This window comes from Trachypithecus francoisi, unplaced genomic scaffold (assembly GCF_009764315.1).
Source record: "Trachypithecus francoisi isolate TF-2019V2 unplaced genomic scaffold, Tfra_2.0 Lachesis_group17, whole genome shotgun sequence".
Taxonomy (NCBI): domain Eukaryota; kingdom Metazoa; phylum Chordata; class Mammalia; order Primates; family Cercopithecidae; genus Trachypithecus; species Trachypithecus francoisi.
In genome coordinates this window covers 72,059,994-72,070,263 of record NW_022681462.1, presented here as the reverse complement: position 1 = coordinate 72,070,263, position 10,270 = coordinate 72,059,994, and positions in this window count along the sequence as shown.

The following is a 10,270-nucleotide window of genomic DNA, read 5'->3' as shown; positions in this document are numbered from 1 at the left end:
GAATGATTTGAAAATTTTTGCTTTGATGCTATAGATATTGGTGCTGATAACATAGGGAAAGATTTGTTACTAAACTCTACTGGGCCTAAAATTATGCTGGAAAGAATGCAAGTACATATGAGATACATAAAGATGTATTAACAGAACACTCTAGTATAAAGCTGAACATCAACCATGACAAATGTCGGGTCCCAAGTTTGCCAGAAAGTAAATTATTATAGACAGAGGAGAACATACCATTAGGTTGTACAACATGGCAGAAATGCACAAAATTTTCTACAAATATCTTTAACTATGAAGGATTATTCGCATCCCTGGCAACTCCTCAATCAATGTGATATGTTCCTCTGGAATTGATACAGCGTTCTAAAATTTCTTTTTTTTTTTTTTTTATTATACTTTAAGTTCTAGGGTACATGTGCATGACGTTTATATCATGTATAACTCCCCAATGCAATCCCTCCCTCCTCCCCCCTCCCCATGATAGGCCCCAGTGTGTGATGTTCCCCTTCCCGAGTCCAAGTGATCTCATTGTTCAGTTCCCACCTATGAGTGAGAACATGCGGTGTTTGGTTTTCTCTTCTTGTGATAGTTTGCTAAGAATGATGGATTCCAGCTGCATCCATGTCCCTACAAAGGACGCAAACTCATCCTTTTTTATGGCTGCATAGTATTCCATGGTGTATATGTGCCACATTTTCTTAATCCAGTCTGTCACAGATGGACATTTGGGTTGATTCCAAGTCTTTGCTATTGTGAATAGTGCCGCAATAAACATACGTGTGCATGTGTCTTTGTAGTAGAGTAATTTATAATCCTTTGGGTATATACCCAGTAGTGGGATGGCTGGGTCATATGGTACATCTAGTTCTAGATCCTTGAGGAATCGCCATACTGTTTTCCATAATGGTTGAACTAGTTTACAATCCCACCAACAGTGTAAAAGTGTTCCTATTTCTCCACATCCTCTCCAAAACCTGTTGTTTCCTGACTTCTTAATGATTGCCATTCTAACTGGTGTGAGATGGTATCTCATTGTGGTTTTGATTTGCATTTCTCTGATGGCGAGTGATGATGAGCATTTTTTCATGTGTCTGTTGGCTGTATGGATGTCTTCTTTTGAGAAATGTCTGTTCATATCCTTTGCCCACTTTTTGATGGGGTTGTTTGTTTTTTTCTTGTATATTTGTTTGAGTTCTTTGTAGATTCTGGATATTAGCCCTTTGTCAGATGAGTAGGTTGCAAAAATTTTCTCCCATTCTGTAGGTTGCCTGTTCACTCTGATGGTAGTTTCTTTAGCTGTGCAAAAGCTCTTTAGTTGAATTAGATCCCATGTGTCAATTTTTGCTTTTGCTGCCATTGCTTTTGGTGTTTTAGACATGAAGTCCTTGCCCATGCCTATGTCCTGAATGGTACTACCTAGATTTTCTTCTAGGGTTTTTATGGTATTAGGTCTAACATTTAAGTCTCTGATCCATCTTGAATTAATTTTCGTATAAGGGGTAAGGAAAGGATCCAGTTTCAGCTTTCTACTTATGGCTAGCCAATTTTCCCAGCACCATTTATTAAATAGGGAATCCTTTCCCCATTTCTTGTTTTTGTCAGGTTTGTCAAAGATCAGATGGCTGTAGATGTGTGGTATTATTTCTGAGGACTCTGTTCTGTTCCATTGGTCTATATCTCTGTTGTGGTACCAGTACCATGCTGTTTTGGTTACTGTAGCCTTGTAGTATAGTTTGAAGTCAGGTAGCGTGACGCCTCCAGCTTTGTCCTTTTGACTTAGGATTGTCTTGGCAATGCGGGCTCTTTTTTGGTTCCATATGAACTTTAAAGCCGTTTTTTCCAATTCTGTGAAGAAACTCATTGGTAGCTTGATGGGGATGGCATTGAATCTATAAATCACCTTGGGCAGTATGGCCATTTTCACGATATTGATTCTTCCTATCCATGAGCATGGTATGTTCTTCCATTTGTTTGTGTCCTCTTTGATTTCACTGAGCAGTGGTTTGTAGTTCTCCTTGAAGAGGTCCTTGACATCCCTTGTAAGCTGGATTCCTAGGTATTTTATTCTCTTTGAAGCAATTGTGAATGGAAGTTCATTCCTGATTTGGCTCTCTGCTTGTCTGTTACTGGTGTATAAGAATGCTTGTGATTTTTGCACATTAATTTTGTATCCTGAGACTTTGCTGAAGTTGCTTATCAGCTTAAGGAGATTTTGGGCTGAGACGATGGGGTTTTCTAAATATACAATCATGTCATCTGCAAACAGGGACAATTTGACTTCTTCTTTTCCTAACTGGATACCCTTGATTTCTTTCTCTTGCCTGATTGCCCTAGCCAGAACTTCCAACACGATGTTGAATAGGAGTGGTGAGAGAGGGCATCCCTGTCTTGTGCCAGTTTTCAAAGGGAATTTTTCCAGTTTTTGCCCATTCAGTATGATCTTAGCTGTGGGTTTGTCATAAATAGCTCTTATTATTTTGAGGTACGTTCCATCAATACCGAATTTATTGAGCGTTTTTAGCATAAAGGGCTGTTGAATTTTGTCAAAAGCCTTTTCTGCATCTATTGAGATAATCATGTGGTTCTTGTCTTTGGTTCTGTTTATATGCTGGATTACGTTTATTGATTTGCGAATGTTGAACCAGCCTTGCATCCCAGGGATGAAGCCCACTTGATCATGGTGGATAAGCTTTTTGATGTGCTGCTGAATCCGGTTTGCCAGTATTTTATTGAGAATTTTTGCATCGATGTTCATCAGGGATATTGGTCTAAAATTCTCTTTTTTTGTTGTGTCTCTGCCAGGCTTTGGTATCAGGATGATGTTGGCCTCATAAAAAGAGTTGGGGAGGATTCCCTCTTTTTCTATTGATTGAAATAGTTTCAGAAGGAAAGGTACCAGCTCCTCCTTGTACCTCTGGTAGAATTCAGCTGTGAATCCATCTGGTCCTGGACTTTTTTTGGTGGGTAGGCTATTAATTGTTGCCTCAATTTCAGAGCCTGCTATTGGTCTATTCAGGGATTCAACTTCTTCCTGGTTTAGTCTTGGGAGAGTGTAAGTGTCCAGGAAATTATCCATTTCTTCTAGATTTTCTAGTTGATTTGCGTAGAGGCATTTATAGTATTCTCTGATGGTTGTTTGTATTTCTGTGGGGTCGGTGGTGATATCCCCTTTATCATTTTTTATTGCGACTATTTGATTCCTCTCTCTTTTCTTCTTTATTAGTCTTGCTAGCGGTCTGTCAATTTTGTTGATCTTTTCAAAAAACCAACTCCTGGATTCATTGATTTTTTGGAGGGTTTTTTGTGTCTCTATCTCCTTCAGTTCTGCTCTGATCTTAGTTATTTCTTGCCTTCTGCTAGCTTTTGAATGTGTTTGCTCTTGCCTCTCTAGTTCTTTTAATTGTGATGTTAGAGTGTCCATTTTAGATCTCTCCTGCTTTCTCTTGTGGGCATTTAGTGCTATAAATTTCCCTCTACACACTGCTTTAAATGTGTCCCAGAGATTCTGGTATGTTGTATCTTTGTTCTCATTGGTTTCGAAGAACATCTTTATTTCTGCTTTCATTTCGTTATGTACCCAGTAGTCATTCAGGAGCAGGTTGTTCAGTTTCCATGTAGTTGAGCGGTTTTGATTGAGTTTCTTAGTCCTGAGTTCTAGTTTGATTGCACTGTGGTCTGAGAGACAGTTTGTTATAATTTCTGTTCTTGTACATTTGCTGAGGAGTGCTTTACTTCCAATTACGTGGTCAATTTTGGAATAAGTGCGATGTGGTGCTGAGAAGAATGTATATTCTGTTGATTTGGGGTGGAGAGTTCTATAGATGTCTATTAGGTCCGCTTGGTGCAGAGATGAGTTCAATTCCTGGATATCCTTGTTAACTTTCTGTCTCGTTGATCTGTCTAATATTGACAGTGGAGTGTTGAAGTCTCCCATTATTATTGTATGGGAGTCTAAGTCTCTTTGTAGGTCTCTAAGGACTTGCTTTATGAATCTGGGTGCTCCTGTATTGGGTGCATAGATATTTAGGAGAGTTAGCTCTTCCTGTTGAATTGATCCCTTTACCATTATGTAATGGCCTTCTTTGTCTCTTTTGATCTTTGATGGTTTAAAGTCTGTTTTATCAGAGACTAGGATTGCAACCCCTGCTTTTTTTTGTTCTCCATTTGCTTGGTAGATCTTCCTCCATCCCTTTATTTTGAGCCTATGTATGTCTCTGCATGTGAGATGGGTCTCCTGAATACAGCAGACTGATGGGTCTTGACTCTTTATCCAGTTTGTCAGTCTGTGTCTTTTAATTGGAGCATTTAGTCCATTAACATTTAAGGTTAATATTGTTATGTGTGAACTTGATCCTGTCATTATGATATTAACTGGTTATTTTGCTCGTTAGTTGATGCAATTTTTCCTAGCCTCGATGTTCTTTACATTTTGGCATGTTTTTCCAATGGCTGGTACCGGTTGTTCCTTTCCATGTTTAGGGCTTCCTTCAGGGTCTCTTGTAAGGCAGGCCTGGTGGTGACAAAATCTCTAAGCATTTGCTTATCTGTAAAGGATTTTATTTCTCCTTCACTGATGAAGCTTAGTTTGGCTGGATATGAAATTCTGGGTTGAAAATTCTTTTCTTTAAGAACGTTGAATATTGGCCCCCACTCTCTTCTGGCTTGTAGAGTTTCTGCCGAGAGGTCTGCTGTTATTCTGATGGGCTTCCCTTTGTGGGTAACCCGACCTTTCTCTCTGGCTGCCCTTAAGATTTTTTCCTTCATTTCAACTTTGGTGAATCTGGCAATTATGTGTCTTGGAGTTGCTCTTCTGGAGGAGTATCTTTGTGGCGTTCTCTGTATTTCCTGAATTTGAATGTTGGCCTGCCCTACTAGGTTGGGGAAGTTCTCCTGGATGATATCCTGAAGAGTGTTTTCCAACTTGGTTCCATTTTCCCCCTCATTTTCAGGCACCCCAATCAGACGTAGATTTGGTCTTTTTACATAATCCCATACTTCTTGCAGGCTTTGTTCATTTCTTTTTCTTCTTTTTTCTTTTGGTTTCTCTTCTCGCTTCATTTCATTCATTTGATCCTCAATCGCTGATACTCTTTCTTCCAGTTGATCGAGTCGGTTACTGAAGCTTGTGCATTTGTCACGTATTTCTCGTGTCATGGTTTTCATCTCTGTCATTTCGTTTATGATCTTCTCTGCATTAATTAGTCTAGCTGTCAATTCTTCCACTTTTTTTTCAAGATTTTTAGTTTCTTTGCGCTGGGTACGTAATTCCTCCTTTAGCTCTGAGAGTTTGATGGACTGAAGCCTTCTTCTCTCATCTCGTCAAAGTCATTCTCTGACCAGCTTTGATCCGTTGCTGGCGATGGGCTGCGCTCCTTTGCAGGAGGAGATGCGCTCTTATTTTTTGAATTTCCAGCTTTTCTGCCCTGCTTCTTCCCCATCTTTGTGGTTTTATCTGTCTCTGGTCTTTGATGATGGTGACGTACTGATGGGGTTTTGGTATAGGTGTCCTTCCTGTTTGATAGTTTTCCTTCTTACAGTCAGAAGGACTGTCTGTTGGTCTGTTGGAGATTGCTTGAGGTCCACTCCAGACCCTGTTTGCCTGGGTGTCAGCAGCAGAGGTTGCAGAAGATAGAATATTGCTGAACAGCGAGTGTACCTGTCTGATTCTTTCTTTGGAAGTTTCCTCTCAGGGGTGACTCCACCCTGTGAGGTGTGGGGTGTCAGACTGCCCCTAGTGGGGGATGTCTCCCAGCTAGGCTACTCAGGGGTCAGGGACCCACCTGAGCAGGCAGTCTGTCCGTTCTCAGATCTCAACCTCCGCGTTAGGAGATCCACGGCTCTCCCCAAAGCTGTCAGACAGAGTCGTTCGCGTCTGCCACGGCCCCGCTCTTTCCCCTAATGGACGGCAGCTGTGCGCTGTCCGCAGCGGTAGAGTCTACAGAAACAGGCAGGCTTCCTTGAGCTGCTGTGAGCTCCACCCAGTTCGAGCTTCCCAGCGGCTTTGTTTACCTACTTAAGCCTCAGCAATGGCGGGCGCCCCTCCCCCAGCCTCGCTGCTGCCTTGCGGATAGATCGCCGCAGAGGGCTGTGTTAGCAGTGAGGGAGGCTCCGTGGGCGTGGGACCCTCCCGGCCAGGTATGGGATATATTCTCCTGGTGTGCCTGTTTCCTTAAAGCGCAGTATTGGGGTGGGAGTTACCCGATTTTCCAGGTGTTGTGTGTCTCAGTTCCCCTCGCTAGGAAAAGGGATTTCCTTCCCCCTTGCGCTTCCAGGTGAGGCGATGCCTCGCCCTGCTTCAGCTCACGCTGGTCAGGCTGCAGCAGCTGACCAGCACCGATTGTCCGGCACTCCCTAGAGAGATGACCCCAGTACCTCAGTTGAAAATGCAGAAATCACTGGTCTTCTGTGTCGCTCGCGCTGGGAGTTGAAGACTGGAGCTGTTCCTATTCGGCCATCATCTCTAAAATTTCTTAAACCTACATCAGCACCCTGGAGGTTAGCATCGGGAAGATTCATTTTCTTAAGGTGTATAGAGCACTTAGGGAAGGTAGAAAAGGAGTCATCTTGGCTTGGGATTTGGCAGCATGACATTAAAGTAATGGAAATGAAGAGGGAAATTCCGTCAATCATCTATGTGCTTGATATATTCTCGAAACAGAAAGCCTCTAGACATTTAAATTTTTTTTGCATTCTGAAGTCAAAAAATCCAGTCTCTAGTCTGAATTTTGTATTTCCCTCACCACCCAGATGTTTTGAAGAGGCATAAACCCAGATTTAAATTAAAGCCTTGAATCACATTTCAAAAATCATAGACAAAGAATTTATCTATTATTATTTTTCTCCATATTAAAAATCATATCTAGGATCTAAGCTTATAAAAGCGAGCAACTTCACCTTTTTCTTCATGATATGCTTCACTTCTGAAGAGAGAAAACACGGTTATTTTAGCGTCACCTATAGTTTCATGCTTGAAACAGCACCTAAGGTATATTCATGAACCAGAAAAGGCCTTATCACTGTTATACAATTCCATTTTGGCATCTGCTCAGCCATGAAAGCAGTTTCATTTTTATGTGAAATGTGCCAGATGGCGTGTGCACTGCATGGTTGAAACAAACACTCAGAACTCAATTCTGCTGCAAGTTCTTTACTGGAGGGAACATTTGGTCATGTGGTTATAACTCCACGTGGTACTTTAAAAGTGACCAAAGCCCTATGTTAGGAAATACTTTTGTTCACGTTATTTCAGTTTTTAAAAAAATTAATTTTTGGCAAAAGAGGGGTGTGACTTTTGGAGTTGTTGAGAATCATCCTGCTGATAACTGAATTGTCAATTGGTATTGATGTGTGAAATCTGACCCTAGCATAGCTTCTAAAGAAACCATATTTTCCATTTTAAAAAATCATCTGCCAGCTAATACAGGTAGAGTGGTTTGGGAAAGACACATTAGATTGTCTCTGAATGGAGAGTAAAATCTCTAGATCGTTAAATTGAATGGCACAGTATTCATGAGCTGGGAGAGTTCTTTTAATATTGATTTTTTTTAAAAGGAGAGATAAATTCAAGCATACCTTCCTTCAAAGAAAAATAAGTGTTAAATGAATATTATGACCTCTTTATAGAGATCATTATATCGCTATAAGGAACAACATTAGTAGTGTAGTATACTATACAAGAGACATATATATATATGTGAGAGAGAAACAGACCATTGTATTAATCTGTTTTCATGCTGCTGATAAAGACATACCCGAGACTCAGTGATTTATAAAGAAAAGGAGGTTTAATGGACTCACAGTTCCACGTGGTTGGGGAGGCTTCACAATCATGGCAGAAGGTGAAAGGCACATCTTACATGGCAGCAAGCAAGAGAGAGAATGAAAGCCAAGTGAAAGGGGTTTCCCCTTATAAAACTATTAGATTTCATGAGACTTATTCACTACCCCGAGAACCATATGGAAAAAAACACCCCCATGATTCAATTTTCTCCCACCAGGTCCCTCCCACAGCATATGGGAATTATGGAAGCTACAGTTCAAGTTGAGATTTGGGTGGGAACACAGCCAAACCATATCAACCATGATGACATTCAATGATGTGAACAAATATTGACCACATGCTACCTGACTGGCATTGTGCCAGGTGAGAAAAGAGACATATGACCTCATCTTGCTTATTATTTTAGTTGAAGAATACAAGAAAGCAATCCCATTCACAATAGCTACCACAAATTAAAATAAAATAAAATACCTAGAAATAAATTTAACCAAAGAGTTGAAAGACCTCTATAAGGAAAACTATAAAATACTAATGAAATAAATTGAAGAGAATATAAACAAATGGAAAAACCTCCCATGTTCACAAATAGGAGGAATTAATAGTGTTAAGATGATCATACTACTCAAAGCAATCTACAGATTCAATGCAATCCCTATCAAAATACTGGCGACATTCTTCGCAGAAATAGAAAAAAAAAATCCTAAAATTCATATGGAACCACAAAATACTCCAAATAGTCAAAGTAATCCTGGGCAGAAAGAACAAAGCTGGAAGTATACCAAACTTCAAAATATATTACAAAGCTATAGTAGCTAAAACAGCATGATACTGGCATAAATAGACACATAGACCAATGGAACCAAACAGAAAGTCCCAAAATTAATCCATACATCTATAGCCAACTGAAGTTTTACAAAGGCCTCAAGGAAATTCATTAAAGAAAGGATAGTCTTGTAAATAAATGGTATTATGAAAACTGGATATCCATATGCAGAAGAATGAAACTAGACCACCACCTGTCACCCTATACAAAAATAAACTCAAAATGGATTACAAACCTAAATGTAAGATCCAAAACTATAAAACTACTAGAGGAAAACATAGGAGGAACACCTCAAAACATTCGTCTGGAAAAAGATTTTATGAATAAGACCTCAAAAGCACAGGCAACAAAAACAAAAATAAACAAATGTGATTAAAACAAACTAAAAAGCTTCTGCACAGAAAAAGAATTAATCAACAGAATGAAAAGAGAACTTACAGAAGAGGAGAAAATATCTGCAAACTATTCATTCAAGAGTATTAATATCCAGAATACACAAAGACTTCAAATATCTGAATAAAGAGATTTAAAAATTGGCAAGTGACCTGAACAGACATTTCTCAAAAGAAGACATACAAATAGACAATAAATATATGAAACAATGTTCAACATCGCTAATCATCAGGGAAATGCAAATCAAAACCACAATGAGACATCATCTCACCTCAGAATGTCTATTATTTTTTAAAAGGACAGAAAAAAACAAATGACGGTGAAGACCCAGAGAAAAGGAATTTTTTTGTTTGGTGGAAATGTAAACCAGTACAACTAGGGACAACAGTATGGAGGTTGCTCAAAAACTACTGATAGAACTACCATATTCTCCAGCAATCCCACCACTGGCCATTTACCCAAAGGAAAGGAAATAAGTATATAAAAGAGACATCTGGCCCCCATGTTTACTGTAACAGTATTCACAGTATCCAAGATGTGGAATCATCCCATGTCTAACAACAGATGAATGGATTTAAATATGGTGTATATACACAATAAAATGCAATTCAGCCATAAAAAAGGATGAAATCCTGTCAACAAGATTTAACTGCATAAAATAGAGCTAAAATTGAATACTATATTATCAAAACATGACACAATATGGTGATCTTAGCAGCTCTCCTCCCAGTAAGCTACTACAAATCCCTGTGGAGATTTAAGGTGAGCCTTACCTCTCTGGCTACCAGAGCTCTATTGCCATTTCTTGGGATACGGTCAGAGGAGATCTAGTCTTTGTCCTCGCATCAAAAGTTGCTATTTGCCAGGCGTGACTCATGCCTGTAATCCCAGCACTTTGGGAGGCCAAGGTAGGCGGATTGCTTGAACCCAGGAGTTCAAGATCAGCCTGGGCAACATAGTGAAACCTCATCTCTACTAAAAATACAAAAAATTAGCTGGCATGGTGGCATACATCTTGTAGTCCCAGCTACTCAGGAGACTGAGGCAGAAAGATCCCTTGAGCCTGAGAGATCAAGGCTGCAGTGAGCCGTAATTATATCACTACTCTCCAGCTTGCGTGACAGACGAAGATCCAGCCAAAAAAAATAAAAAAGAAATTGCTATCATTTTGAGCTAAACTTTGAGCCAGCCTGTCCTGAGCTCACCTGTCCTAAATCCATGTCCCATCTGCCCACTACTCCATCCACTGATTAATAACTTAACTTACTTGT